This window comes from Vulpes lagopus, chromosome 8, assembly GCF_018345385.1.
Source record: "Vulpes lagopus strain Blue_001 chromosome 8, ASM1834538v1, whole genome shotgun sequence".
NCBI lineage: Eukaryota > Metazoa > Chordata > Mammalia > Carnivora > Canidae > Vulpes > Vulpes lagopus.
This window is the reverse complement of record NC_054831.1, coordinates 38,600,103-38,615,043: the sequence shown is the minus strand read 5'-3', so window position 1 is coordinate 38,615,043 and position 14,941 is coordinate 38,600,103. Positions and strand designations below refer to the sequence as shown.

The 14,941-nt window shown below is 43.9% G+C and overlaps 1 pseudogene; it reads right to left on the bottom strand.

The window, feature by feature from the left end:
* Positions 1-584: 584 nt before the first annotated feature.
* On the bottom strand, positions 585-1,545 carry LOC121497692 (annotated as a pseudogene).
* Positions 1,546-14,941: the final 13,396 nt, after the last annotated feature.

The following is a 14,941-nucleotide window of genomic DNA, read 5'->3' as shown; positions in this document are numbered from 1 at the left end:
CGCCAAAATGGGGCAGCCATTTTACATTCCCATCAGCGATGTAGGAGAGTTTCAATTTCCCCACATCCTTATTATTGTCTCTTTTTAATTAGAATCATCCTATTAAGTGTGAAGTAGTACTTCCCTGTGGTTTTGATTAGCATTTTCCCAAATGACTAATAATATTATGCACTTTTGTCATGTGTATATTGACCTTCATATATCTTCCTTGGAGAAATGTCTGTTCATACCCTCTGTCCATTTTTAAAGCGGCATGTGAATTCGAAGATACAAATTCATCTTCTCATTATTGTTGAGTGGTGACAGTTCTTTACACATTCTGGGTTCAAGATCATTAATAGGTGATTTGCAAGTATTATCTCTGAGCCTATGGATGTCTTTTTTCTCTCTCTGTCCTTTCTGATTGTATTTTAAGTTCTTTCCAAAATAAGGCCCTAGGAACCCCCAGATTCAGGTATACCTCTAGGCTTGGTCCACTGTTGTCTTGTATTCGTGCTTGGGTATTCATTCACCAACATTAAACCCCGGGATAGAAAATGTGACAAAGCAGGACCTTCTACCATGACAGGAATCCTTTGCTGATTTCAGAGATGGCAGTAGCAGCCAATATGGAAAACACACTGGAACTTTCTCCTGGAACTGGGCTGTAATGGAAAGTGCCTTCCAGGGATGTCATCTTTTCCCTGACCCCTTCCCAGCAGCTTCTGAAGACATAGCAGAAAATAATCTTCTTTGAAGATACTGTATAACAATTCCAAAAAGCAGAACCACATGCTTCCAATGCATTGTGCTTTCAGGATATTTTGGGTTTGGTTCAGCTGCCAAATGAGCTGATTGATGCATTCAACTGGAGAACCAGGTGAGCCCACTGACTTGAAACCTACTCTATTCTCCTTAGTATGAGAGGCCACTGAGGAATGGAAAAAGTGTAAAAACACTGAGATTACCTACAATATTTTCCCTGGAAAGGAAGTTTCATGAAGTTTTTTTAAACAAATGACACCAAACTTCCTCATGTGCTCCTCAATAACTGTTGTCTGTCATAGAGATGCTTTTATTCTTGACCTTGGCTAGTCTGCATTTCAAGATGAATTCTCAGACAGACTTCAAGTTTGGAAATCACAAGGTCAAATAGGATTCCACTATATGCAGCATTTTTATGGTCTGGAAGGTCACTTTCACAAAGACAACCCTGAAAATCTTCTTCAGGGGAAGCCTTGCAGTGGTCTCCTGCATCAGTAAACTCTCGCCCCATTAGTCTTTTGGATGCATAAAACGAAGGCCAAGGGATGTTTATCTGGCACTTCTAAGACATAAGGCTTCATTTTAGTTGTCTTAGGTACATGCTGTCGTGTTGTTCCCTCCAGGAATCATGTAGGAACCAGTCCAGTCATTTAAACTTGATCTCTTTTTCTTCTTTTCCAAAAGTGCCTCCTTTGTTTGAGAGGCTTTGTGGGCTTGATAAGCCTTCCTTTTTTTTTTTTTTTTTTCTCTCAGATTTTCTGGAAACAAAGGGATCGTGTTTCTTTACTCTTGTTCCGTCATCCTTCCCTTTTTACTTTCTTAATGGCATTCTCTGAAGTATAAATATTTTTAATTTAATGAATTCCAATTTCTTTTTTCTTTTATCGCTTTTGCTTTTGGTGTCATATTTAAGAAAACATTGCCAAACATGGGGTCATTAAGACTTACTCTTGTGCTTTCTTGTGAGGGTTTTTATAGATTTAGTTTGTACATTTAGGTCTAGGATCTCTTTTTGAGTTAATTTTTGCATACGGTGTGAGGTAAGGGTCCAAGGTCATTCTTTTGTATGTGGATATCCAGTTGTTCTAGCACTATTTGTGGAAAAGACTATTCTTTCCGCAATGAAATGTCTTGATATCTTTGTCAAAAATAAACCGGCCATAAATATAAGAGCTTATTTCTGAACTCTCAATTATGATCCATTTATGTCTGTCCTTATGCCAGTAGAACATTGTCTTGCTAACCACAGCTTTAGAGTAAGTTTTGAAATCAGGAAGTATCCATCCTCCCAAGTTGGCTGTTCCTTTCATGATTATTTTGGCTACTTGGGCCCATATGAATTCTAGGATTGGTTTGTCAATTTCTGCAAGAAAAGCCAGCTGGGATTTTGAATGAGTAGAGCAATTTGGAGAATATTGCCATTTTCACAATATTAAGTCTCAACATCCTCGTTCTGACAGATTCACTGAATTATATCTATTTATCACTAGTCACCAGTTACCTCAAGGAAGGAGACAGAGCACAAATCTAGTATTTTCCTTTCATCTAAATTCAGGTTACAACACTGAAAAGACTATAGAGACATCACTGGGTGAAGTAAACAGATTGTGCTTCGATTTTTAAAAGAAGTTGAGAGAGATAGTTTGAAAACCTTCAGCCTTTTAATCATATCCATCAGTTTTGGTTGTTGTTTTTTGTTTTGGTTTGGTTTTTGCTGTTTTTGTTTTTTAGTTTCCATCTGTGCCTGTATGGTGCTAGTTGTTACAGAAAGCCTGTTTATAATGGATAGGCTCTGGCTGTCCTCAGTGGTTGATAATCACTGGCACCCTGGTAGGACAATATTGAAGATGGAAATGTGACTGTCTGTTTAATTTTTTTTCTCCAGACACTGTGGTGTTTGTTACTCATCTGTTACAGGTCAATATTTGTAGCTCCCAGGAGAAAATTGCTTTTCCCTGAAAATGCATTGGCCCTGGACACAAATAGGCGGTCTGCTGGAGTGAGACAGAAAACTCCAATGGAGGTGAAGAGCATGAGTCCATCTCCCAATTGCACTTGAGTGATCATGGGGGTAGGTGCAGCTGGTGCACTGCAGAGGGAAAGACCATCTGCTCTCTCTGCACCCTAATGAAACATGACTCTGAGACACAAGAGGTGCAAATTTGGTTGAATTTGTAAACTACAGTTCCTAACCCCATTAGGAGGTGTTGATGTTTTTGTCTTGGACTTGCCGAAGTCCAATCAATACAGGCACAGACCTTTCTTCTTCATGTCCTTCTTTGCCAAAAGTCAACAATGTTATTGTTCTTAGAATGGGAACTTCTTACCCAGGCTTTGCACTGGGAGCCGTTTGATCTTTTTATACCTTAGCAGGGTAGCTGATAGTGGTGATGCTTCCAGGAAGTCCCCCTGCGACTTACTCGGGTCCCTCAGAGGGCCTGTCAAGGAGGCAATGAGGTCGAGAATTAATCACGTGCTGGAAGCAGGTCTGCAGTCTTTGGTTGGAAGAGGCAGAGTCTTTCGGGGACCAGAGTCAGGACCTGTTTGAAAGCCATTCTTGATTGCACTCCAGGGTCTCAATCTGAGCTGAAGATTTGGGATCTAGCCATAAACACTCTCTTGAGAATTTTTAAATCTTCTAATTATCACAATAACCAGATATGTTGTCAACATAGTGATTTATATGCCACCGGATGATTACTTTCTTTTCTTCTCTGAAAGCAGAATCTAAGGAAGAAGGGTTAGACTGGTTAGTGAAGGTTTGAGAGTCAGATGTTTGGGGTCTGGCTTTTTGTAAGTCACTTCAGTCCTCCCTGTACAGCTCAACAGCACCTTTAAAAGAGGAAGCACTGGCCCATTGAGGAAGTATTGATTTCCTAAAGAGTGCAGGGGTTGGGTGGGCCTCAGATGGGAAGAAGGATCGTTAGAAAAAAGGGAATAACTATGAAGTTTCACTAAAGTAGAAGTTTTCATTATTCCCTTCCAGTGGCTAACCAGTAACCTGACCGTTGGTTGAATCACCCCCCCCCCTTTTTTTTTGAATCTGCACTTTTGTTTTCATAAAACCAAGAGCTGTTTAGGGAGGATCAGATCACTGAATATACAGTAAGCATTTCCTAGGCACTGGGTTCCGTTCTAATTGCTGGGTAACAGTGGTGATAAGAGAGACAGCCACCACCCTCACGGGCTGACGATTGTCTAAGGTAGAGAAACAGTAAAGGTAGAAATCTATGCAGAAGCTGCAAGAGGACAGACAGGGCTGGAAAAACATGGGCAGTGCTACAACGCTGCAGCCAGAGTGCTAAAGCTAGTAGGGAGTAGGGGCAGAACTCGCATTCACTGAGATCCTCAAACAGGTGGCTCATGTAGAATATCTCACAAAATCCCCATGGAGGGAGGAGTCCTATCTTCCAAGTGCTCATGGGGAAAGTGAGGCTCCCAGAGACCAGGTTAACCACCAGCCCCCCCTGCCCCTGGCTTTGCAGAAAGTTACTGGATGATCTGGTTCAATTCTGGGTCATCTGATTCCAGATCCTGTGTTCTTTCCATTATGCTGCCTTCCAGAATCTTCCTCCAGTCCCTCATTTTACAAATGGTCTCCGAAAGAGCTTATGGGAAGCTGCAATCCAGAGACTTCCACGGTGCTGTGTGCTGAGAAGCCCTCTCTGTGTTTTCCTTTATCGCAGGAGTGAAGGAGGATGGGCTGCAAGGCAGCCAGCAGCAAGACCTTGTTCCAAGGTCAGAGCCCCCAAGGAGAAAGTCCTCCAGCCTCACTGAGGACACACAGGGCCCCACGGAGCTCCTGAACTTCTCTGACGGTGCCCGGTTGGCTCCCTCCCGCTGTCTCCCTGCCTGCCAGACAACGGCTCTCAGGCTCCCAGCTGTCCCCATCACACCCTGAGTGTCGGTGCTATTTTTAAACCCCTCTTTTCTGTTCCCTTTTAATCTGACAGGTGAAGAATTGCTGTCAGTTTCACACTGAATAATATTCATTATTCATTATCTGTGGTGAAAGACCTGATTTACTACCTGGGTACTTCCTCCTAAACCACGCCAAGGAGGCCGTTTTAATACTGAGAGGGAACCGGTCCAGTTTTAGATCCACAGACATGTGACAATAAATGGAGGCTGGGCCTCTCTCTTTGGGGGAGGAGGGCAGAGGAGGGCCCTGAGTCATGCCCAAGGAAGAAACGGCTTTCAAGAATCTCTGAGGCTGTCACATCAGCAGCTGGGAATAATCCTGTGTCTGGAACGTGGTCACCAAATAAGGAGAATGACTTCACAGGATAATAAGAGTTATTCAATTTAGTGTGCAAAGTTCATTTGCTGGCTTATGCAGAAGAAAATCGCATCTCTAAGAGGCCTGTAAGCATGCGTATGTCTAATGGCACTCATTTGAGCAGTTGCCCCTTGCCCAACAGTAATGTGGCACAAATCCAGCCACCATCCAGTAAATGTGTGTAAGAGCTTCAGGAGTCCACTCCACCGGGGGGAGAAGCTGCCCCGTGGGGGCCTGAGGTGTTGTGCGGCTGGCGTGGGCGGCCCTGATCAGGGGCCCTTGCTGTAGCCATGTGGGGTGCTGATTAACTCCCGGCCCTCCCCTGTGGAGGGCGGATCTCTGGGCAGGTCGCTCAGCACCCCAGCTCTCCTGTCTCCTGTCTGAGACTCTGCCACACAAACAAATGGCTGGCTTCAGCTCTCATCTGTCCCAGAGCCCAGGGACACTTGACTGGTGCTTTGTAAAGCGACTCTCACCTCAGAGTGTGCTCTCGCTTTTCGGCTTCCCAGGCTTGATCTGACAGTACAGAAACAGATCTGAACTTCACACACTGTGCTTTCGTGCTTGCCAGCTGCAGAAATAGTGCGGGAGGGAAGGAGTTGGCAGGAGGAGGCCCAGTTCTTCCTCTGAAATCTGTGCTTGGGCTCGGCCCTCCTCCTGCTTTCCCCTTCTCTCCGAGCCCCCAACAGATGTCGCTGCTTCAGTCATGGCCTTGGTGAGTGCTGTGGAGGCAGACACCTGTCACGGAACCTGGGGATGCTGCTCGCTGCTGGCTCAGACCAGGGAACAGTGGGAAGGGAGGGAGAGGTGGCTGTCCCCTGTGAATGTCCTGGGGCGCTGAAGCAGATCAAGGGCCCGGGATCCCCGCGCAGAGCTGACCAGAGCAATGCGAACAGGCCAGCAGAGGGGCAGACCCCGGGCAAAGAGGCAAACTCTACAGACCACAGCTCAGCAAGTGGAACAAAACACAGCACATATCTGTCCTTTGGGTTTCGATGACCTAGAGATGTGGGGTTGTCGCATGCCTGCCGTGGTGTGCCGCGGAAAGAGTTGCCTCACAAGCAGAGGCAGCAAAATGATTTGGAAATTGTCGTGATTTTTCATGTGGGTTGTGTATTTCCAGAAGATAAAAATGAGTTGTTTGTGCCCTCGCTATAAAATGCTAATCTAATTGTTTTCATTTCTGACAGCAGATATAAAATCCAAATATTAATAAATACCTGTTCGTTAAATTGGTGGCCTGGTCTAAAAATGCAGCCCCCAAGGTCTTGTTTGCTGGTTGCTGTATACTTGTGTATAAACATCTACTGTGGGGGGAATGCAGATTAGGGGAGCCGTACTTCTGTATTTTCTCTTGTGGTCTGGATGCCCAGCTTTCTCTACCGTTAGCACTATTACAGTGTAAGGCCCCCTGGGCTGCTCTCTCCTGCGGCCATCAAGCAGCCTACAAGACAGGGTGAAAGGACATTCTGAGCCCTACTTGTGCCTCCTGATACCTCATAGGCTGCCTCACTCCATGGATATTGCCTGTTGTACTCATAAGGCTCATATCCAGGAATAGGTGAGTACTGGGCACTTGCTCATTTGACTGTAGGAATAAAAGCTAACATTACAGGATTCTTGCCATCTGTTAGTGCCTTTATTAACTCCATTAATTCTCAACATTATGAAGCAGCTGTAGTTATCATCCCCACTTTTATGACAAGGAAAATGAAACTTTGAGAAGCCAGATGACTTGTCCAAGAGCACACAGATAGAGAGGGGGGAGATGGGATTTGAGCCAAAGCTTTATGACTCCAAAGACCCACCCTCCCCAGATCATCACAGCATCCTGGGTTTCTGGAGTGGGTGGAGAGGAGAACAGGGAGCCTTCTTCATGGGTATATAGGTGAGATGCTCATGAGCCTGAGATCCCTGCCTTGGCCATAATCTCCTTTGAGGAAAGTGGCCATGGGTGGCTTTCCCCCATCGTGTCATGGCATGCACCATGTGTCAATCAAAAGGAGTTCTGCTACCACGACTGCAACTTATTAGGCCACCAAGCTCTGTGAGACTGGAACAGTGCCTCTTAACCATTGGTGAAGCTCTAGTACTTAGCACGTAGTAGGCGCTCAATAAATACTTGTTGAGTGAATGAATAAATGAATGGATGGATCTGAAATTGGTGCCCAACCTATGGCAGCCACGTTTGAGTTATAAAAACATGAGATCTCCGAGGTGGACCAACACAAAACTTTGCTAATGGTCCACATTGATGGTGGCAAATGGATGGCATGAGATCCTTGGAAAGTATGGAAGTCAGGTGTATTCTGAGGGGGTGTGTCCTCTCCACAAAGCCTATTGGATGTCCCAGTCTGGAGAGTGCAGGGACCCAGAGGGACAGCACAGCGCAGGGGCTAATGTCCTCTGCCACTCATGTTTCTGGTATCTTTCATAGAACCTCCAGCATTAAAGGTGATTAGAGAACCTCACTTTCTCAGAACATTAACAAGCATCTGCAGACTTGCCCAGTCTGTCAGAGAGAATTGATCCGTTCTATGTGAGCCAAATCTTCCCACAGAAGGGCATGGGGAAGGCAGGGGCTGGTCTCTTTCCACTTCCTTCTTCCCTCTAGTTTCTCAAGAGAATTCAGTACCCCAGTAGCTGCATGTGTGTGTGCACGTGTGCACATGCATGTGTAGCAGGGGAGGGGAATGACTGCCCATTCTTTGCTTCCCAGGGACACAGGACTGTGGCAAAACAGTGGTGGCATCTTTGGAAATGAAAAGAAGGTGGGACATTATGTTCTCAAACACCTGGCCATTCCTCTGTCTGTGGGAAATGTTCTCACACACAGCAGAGAGCACGTCCCCGTGTTTATGTTACGTGGGGCCATGTGCTCCCACAGTCTTGAGCTGTGGGAACCCACGGAAGGAGGAGGAAACACAGCTATAAAGGAAAACAAGGTTAGTAAACATGAGTCAAGCTAACACACAATTTGTGAGCTCCTTAGACGTGCTCTGGACTAATGATTTTCTTTTCAGCTTTCATCAGGGTTGTCAAATTCCCATCAGTGCTAGTCTTGGGTAATTTGGTTTTGTATTTTAGAATACTGTGTACTGTCTGTGATCAACACCCTGGACTTCCCACTGTTATTGATCTCCTGGGCCTGATTCAGTCAGCAAGTGGGCAGGGATCACTAGGTAATTTTCCAGCCTATTCCTGAGCCTCTAGGCTATTACTTTCTGTTGTTGCTGCTGTTACAAGTACTGGCTCATCATCTGGAAAAAAGATAAAGCCTGATCCTGCAGGCATCACTTCTTACAATGGCCAGAGCTGCTTCTATCAAGGATAAACCTTAATGGTGCTTCCCATGGGTGCCTCGCCTGCAAAGCCCACTGGCATCCTGCCTCTTGGTTTTGCTCAGAGGAGTAACCTGGGTATCATGACACCACAGGCTAGACATTCAGCCCCTTCTTAGAGAACAGGCATATTGCATCAAGAATGTGGTTGGGATGATGCATCCTAATTAAAGGCTGAAGAAATCATTTTGTGTTGTGACTGCAGCATTAGCTGCCAATGCCATAACTAGCTTGTGCACGCTCTCATTCTGTTTTTCAAATGTCGAAAAATATAAGTGTAAAAAGTGTGTTAGTGCCCATAGTTGGTAAGGAGAGGGGTTTCATCTCAGGACTGGCTCTGAGGATTAGTTGTGGCTGCCTGGAGGGCTTGTCAGGCCGAGTCCAGGCTCTGTTGGCAAGAACTCGAGATTGATTAATCATGTCTGCCATCAGAGCAGGCACGGGGACAGTGGGGTTACTGTGCAATATTTTGTCAACGTGGTTTATAATGTGGATTTACAAGGTTTATTAATGCGGATGTATAATGTGGATTTATAAGGTTTATAATGTGGATTTATAATCTGTAATGCCCCTGTAATGGCAATGACCAACTGTCTCTCCTCATCTTTTTCATAAAAATATTCCAAAGATTCTTCTCATTAGATGAAACTGAATCCTTACTCACTAATTATGCCTGCAAAATGAAAAGCAGCTGGAGAAAAGACCAAGGAAACATGGCTATATCTGAGATAGTCTGAAATTTCTCAGTGGAGCCATGCTGGTCATTCAAAGGCCTGGTTACAGGGAAGAACGCAAGCTTTGTATTTGAATCCTGATCCACCACTAGCTGAGTGACCTTGAGCAAGTTACTTTACCTCTCTGAGTCTGTTTCTCCATCCCTAATGTGGAAACAATTTCTACCATCCTGAATGGATGTAAACATTGGGGAATTATGTTGAATCCTGTAGGAATGATAAAGGTAGGCATGGTTGAGGAATGGGGAGCTCTGGCTCCTAGAGCATTCTAGTAATTCGTCTCAACACTATAACTGAATAATCACTTTTCCCTCAGGTCCTTGAGTGGCATGATGGGAAAAGCCATGGGATGAAAGTCAGAAGACCTGAGCACACATTCTAGCTTAGCTACTTCCTAACTGGGAGATCCTCGCTGAGCTTCAGGGTTTCCTTCAGTGAAACAATGAATGCTAACATTCCCACCGTTAGGATGATCTCGACCATATAATCCTTATGAAAGTGCCTGTTGTATAGTAGTTGCTCAAAAACTATATATCAAATCTTTAATTTTAAAAAACTTTTATTTGAGACTACACAGTTTTTTAAGAACAGTTTCAGAATTACAAAAAAAACAAAAAACAAAAAACAAAAAACAAAACAAAACAAAACAAAAACCTTGAGGAAATAGTACAGAGAATTCCCATATTCCCAGCCCATGGTTTTCCCTATTATTAACATCTTACACTGGTCTGGGGCATCTGTTCAACTTCATGGATCAATATGGACCCATTTTTATTAACTAGTGTTCATGATTCATTCAGATTTCCTTAGTTTTTTACCTAATGACCCTTTTCTATTTTGGAATCACACATTATGTTTGGTTGGCATGTCTCCTTAGACTCCTCTTGGTCGTGACAGTTTCTCAGATTTTTACTTGCTTTCAGTGACCTTTATAGTTTTGGAGTATTGATCAGTATTTTGTAAGATGTCTGTCTATTAGAATTTGTCTGATTTTTCTCATGATTAGAATGGGGTTATGGCTTTGGGGATGAAGACCATAGAGGTAAGAGGCATTCTCATCACACTATAGCAGGGGCACATCCATGATTTATCACTGTTCATACTGACCTTGATCACCTGGCTGAGGGAGTATTTGTCAAGAGTTTTCTACTGCAAAGTTACTCTTTTCCTCCCATTCCATATGGTATTCTTTGGAAGGAATTCACTATGCAAAATTCACACTTGAGGAAAGTTATGTTCCAGCTCCTTGAGGGTGGAGTATCTATATGAATTATTTAGAATTCTCCTACAAGAGAGATTCATCTCTTCTCTCCATCTATTTATTTTCCAATCATTTATTTATATTAACGCAAACTCATGAATATTTGTTTTGTACTTCAAGTCATAATCCAACACTATTTTATTTATTTTTTTGCCCAAACCATTCCAGCTTTGGCCATTGAGAACTCTTTCTGTTGGCTTCTGTGTGCCCTGACATACTACCATCAGTATATATTTTTTTAAAACACTTCCGTGCTTTCTGACACTACAAGATGTCTTTTAAGTCTTTATTTTGAAATAATCATAGGCTCAGGGAAAATTACAAAGAATTGTACCAGGAAGTTCCACGCACCTTTTCTCTAGTCTTCCCCAAATTTGACAATTTGCGCAATAAGACAAAAACCAGGAAGTTGCCATTTGTACAATCCACAGAGTTGTTTCAGACTTCTCTAGTTACACGTGCACTTGTGTGTGTGCCTGTGTGTCTGTGTACCTGTGTAGTCTTATGCAATTCGATGACATGTGTAGCTTAATAGAACTACCACCACACTCAAGATAAGGGGCTATTGAATCACCACATGGCTCCCTTTATATTGTCCTCCCCCAACAAACTCTAACCTCTGGCACCAGTAATCTGTTCTTCACTTCTGTAGTGTTTTTGTTTAAAGAATACTATATAAATGAATCACACAATAAAAAACATTTGGTATTGGCTGTTTTCATTCAGCCAATTCCCTTGCAATTCATCCAGGCTGTTGTGTACATCAATTGTTCATGCCTTTTATTGATGTGTAGTGTCCCGTGACATGGCTGTTTAATTTAATCAATAGTTTACTCATTCCCCATTGAAGGATATATCTTGGGTAGTTAACGGTTTGGGCTATTTTGGATAGAGCTGTTATAAGTATTTGTATATTTAGTATATAAGTTTTCATTTCTCTAAAATAAATGCCCAAGAGTACAACTGCTAGGTCATTCAGGAATCCATTTTAAGTTTTAAAAGAAACTGCCACACTCTTCTCCAGAATGACTGTGCCATTTTACATTCCCACCAGCAATGTCTGAGTGATCCAGTTTCTCTGCATCTTTGCCAGCATTTGGTGTTGCCACTATTTTTTATTTTAGCCATTCTGGTGAGTGTGTAGTAATATCTCTCTATGGTTTTAACTTACATTTCCTTAATGTTAGACATCTTTTCATGTGCTTATTTGTGAATCTTCAAGTTTTTAAATAATGAAAATCAAGTAACAAATATATATCGTCAAACTACTGAACATGGGTAAATTTTTCTAAGAGTCAGAAAGTATCTACTAAGGGCTCTTTGGATTTTTTTTTTAGGAGCCCAGGACCTTCCAGCAGGCTGCTGTACATGCAGAGGATATAGGAGATTGAACCCAGGTGTTTCCTCAGTTGAAGTAACAGCAGGTGTTAGTCAAACACTTAGTTTAATACCAGGTGAGACCAGGCACTTGCATTTCATTGAATGCTCCCACAAATCCACAGTGTGAGCAAGCATTTTGCTATTTGCCCAAAAAACAGTTAGGAATTCAAACAACCAGAATTTATGAGACTCCTCTTGTACTCTCTATGAGAGAACCATCTGGGGAGTGTCCGCAGCAGAATAAAGACCAAGATTCCACCTGACATTACATATTTCGACCCTTCAGTCTCTGGCCCTGGTTGGGTGAACATACAGTGAATTAAAATGCATTTTTATCTACAGTTGCTATTTCACCTCTCATCACTTTCTTCCTGAGGCACCAGAAAAGATTCTGATTCCTATTAACCAATGTTTCATCTTTAATTATAGCAAGCCTATTAAGGCTGGTTTGTCATCTTTCCTCAGATTTTTATATCAGAGATCCATTCTGCCACCAAAGGCAGGCTCCCTTCAAAGGCATCACATAACTTCGCCGGAGCATCCCAGGCATGGGCCCTGGAGGAGTGGTCCTGCCAGTGAGCCTGGGGAAGGAGTGGCAAGACACCCACTGGGCCCCCAGGGCTCTGCAGAGCAGCTGCCACACCAACTCAAGCTTTTCTGAGAGACAATAATACACTCCATCATTGTTTAAGCCACTGTTCTTCTGGGTCTCTGTCATACATGCCAAGCCCACATCTAGCCAATGGAGATAGCAGCCCAATGAGCAGCCCTATATCACACACCTCTTTTCTCTGTGCCCTGAAGACAAGACTAATCCATCCACATCTAGGGATGACCTCATGACCTCAGTGCTCCAGACACTACCAATTATTTAAAGTTGCCCCTTGAAATGAACCCAATGCCATTACTGTCTGGAGGTGAAAGATGCTCAACCTTGTCCCAAAGACTCCTTTGCTACTGACTAGCATATGTCCCTATTGGTCTGTGGAGTAACCTGTGGCCTTTGAGGTAACCAACTCTCCTTGAGTTTGCAGAGGAGGAAACAGAAGGAGTAAGACTTTTTTTTAAAAAAGATTTTATTTATTTATTCATGAGAGACATACAGAGAGAGACAGAGGCATAAGCAGAGGGAGAAACAGTCTCCCTGTAGGGAGCCTGATGCAGGACTTGATCCTGGACCTCAGGATCACACCCTGAGCCAAAAGCAGATGCTCAACCACTGAGCCACCTACGTGTCCCAGAAGGAGTGAGACTCTTAATGGTGCCCAGGAATCTGGCCTTGTCTGCTTGAGGACACCCAACCATGGCTCAGAAAAAGATTTTGCATTTAGAATTTATATTTGTCTGGGTCTGCTGATGGACCTTTTGCAGCAAAAGGAAGGCATCACTTGGAGCAAGAATGTATCTTTTTTTCTTTTTTTTTAAGATTTTATTTATTTATTCAAGACAGACCGAGAGAGAGAGAGAGAGAGAGAGAGAGACATAGGCAGAGGGAGAATCAGGCTCTATGCAGGGAGCCCAATATGGACCCAATCCTGGGACTCCAGGATCATGCCCTGGGCCGAAGGCAGGCGCTAAACCGCTGAGCCACCCGGGGATCCCCCAAGAATGTATCTTTCAAACTCCTTGTCTCCAGTTGGCTCCTAGCAGAAGTTCTTGAAATAGTTTTTTGAAAAGAGGAAGGGAGTAAGTAAGACAGCACCTACAGAGAAGGCCCACATCCATCAAAGACCCAGGACAGCTCCATCTGGGTTGTATTCATTGTGTAGAGGCAGATTGGTTTTCCTACCTCTGGGTTGCTCTTGGCATGCATGAACAAACATGTCCAGGGGGCCATCCAAGCTCTGAGGAGTATGGTGCCATGACCAAGAGTGCCAGCTCTAGAGCCAGGAGCTGGACTTGGATTCCAGCTCCTCCACTCCCCAAAGGAAAATACTTCCAAAGGCAGATACTTATTGAGTTCAGACTATACAAGCAGGGAGTCCACTGTAATACAACTCAAGGGGTGCCAAAAGTGACCAAGACATTTTTAGTATAAAATGTGGGAATTATATAAGAAGTCCTTCTTGAAAGATTTATCCTGTAGGAACTTAATACTGAGGCCAGAGCAGACCTTCCTCCACTGGGATGATCCTAAGCCTACAAGCTGTCTACATGGGAAACAAATAAGTGAGCAACCTGGCTGAAGCCAGGAAAAGTGCAAAGCCCTGGGGGGTAGCCTTGACTGACAGATTTATGGGGTATGGGAGTGAACTGAACAAGGCAGTCATGCGGGGGGTGAGGGTGAGGGAGTGGGGGGGCCTCCAGCGTGGTCAGCTCCCCTTAGGAGTGTATAGAGGAGCCACATGGGAGTAAGTTACACACTGAACAAGTAAATTTACAAACTGAATGAGAGAGCCCAGGAACTGCATGACCCTGCACCTAGAAGCTAAACTCCTCCCTGTTTGCAGGTAAGCAGGGCTGCGTGGCAGAGCTAGACGCTGGAGTGAGGCCAGACTGACTTGGAGATCCCTCAGAGCTCTCTCTGGCAAGGAATCCAGGTGCCAAGTCTCAGCTGATTAAAAAAACAAACAAACTGGGAATGACAGAAATGCGTCTGGGTCATTTCAGTCTGCTGATCAGCTTATCCAGGCAGATGCTACATGAGACAAGAATTGCCTAACAACACAATTTATTTTAAATTACTTTTAAATTTATATTTTTACAGAGAGGAGAGGGCAGAGTAGATGGAACTAAATTCAAAAGTGATAAGGAGGAATGTCTAAGGATGGGGAGAAGGCTGAACAAATCACCAGTGATCCTTTCCACATGAAGGAGGCTAGTGTGTGATGTGTTCAAGCATACGAGGCAGCAAATAAATGGGCAGCTTCCACTTGGAAAGCCAAAGCTTTCCCAGCTCTGTGTGTGGTCCCAGAGGCCAAGGATGTTTTTATTTCTGGCTCCTTCTCAGAAGAATCATCAGCTTGAAGCCATACACATTGCTGATATTTGGATGTGAAGCTTCTGTGGGATTAGATCCACTGATCCAGACAGCAGTGATATTGTGATTTATCATAGGAAACATACATTGGGTATTCCTCTGGTTCTGGCACAGAATTCCTAGGGTTTTAACTCTTGGTATTCCCCATGAGAGCTATACAGGTGTCTTTTTTTATACTAATAAGGCCACTTTGGGGATGCACCTAAGGATGGGGGCTGGCTC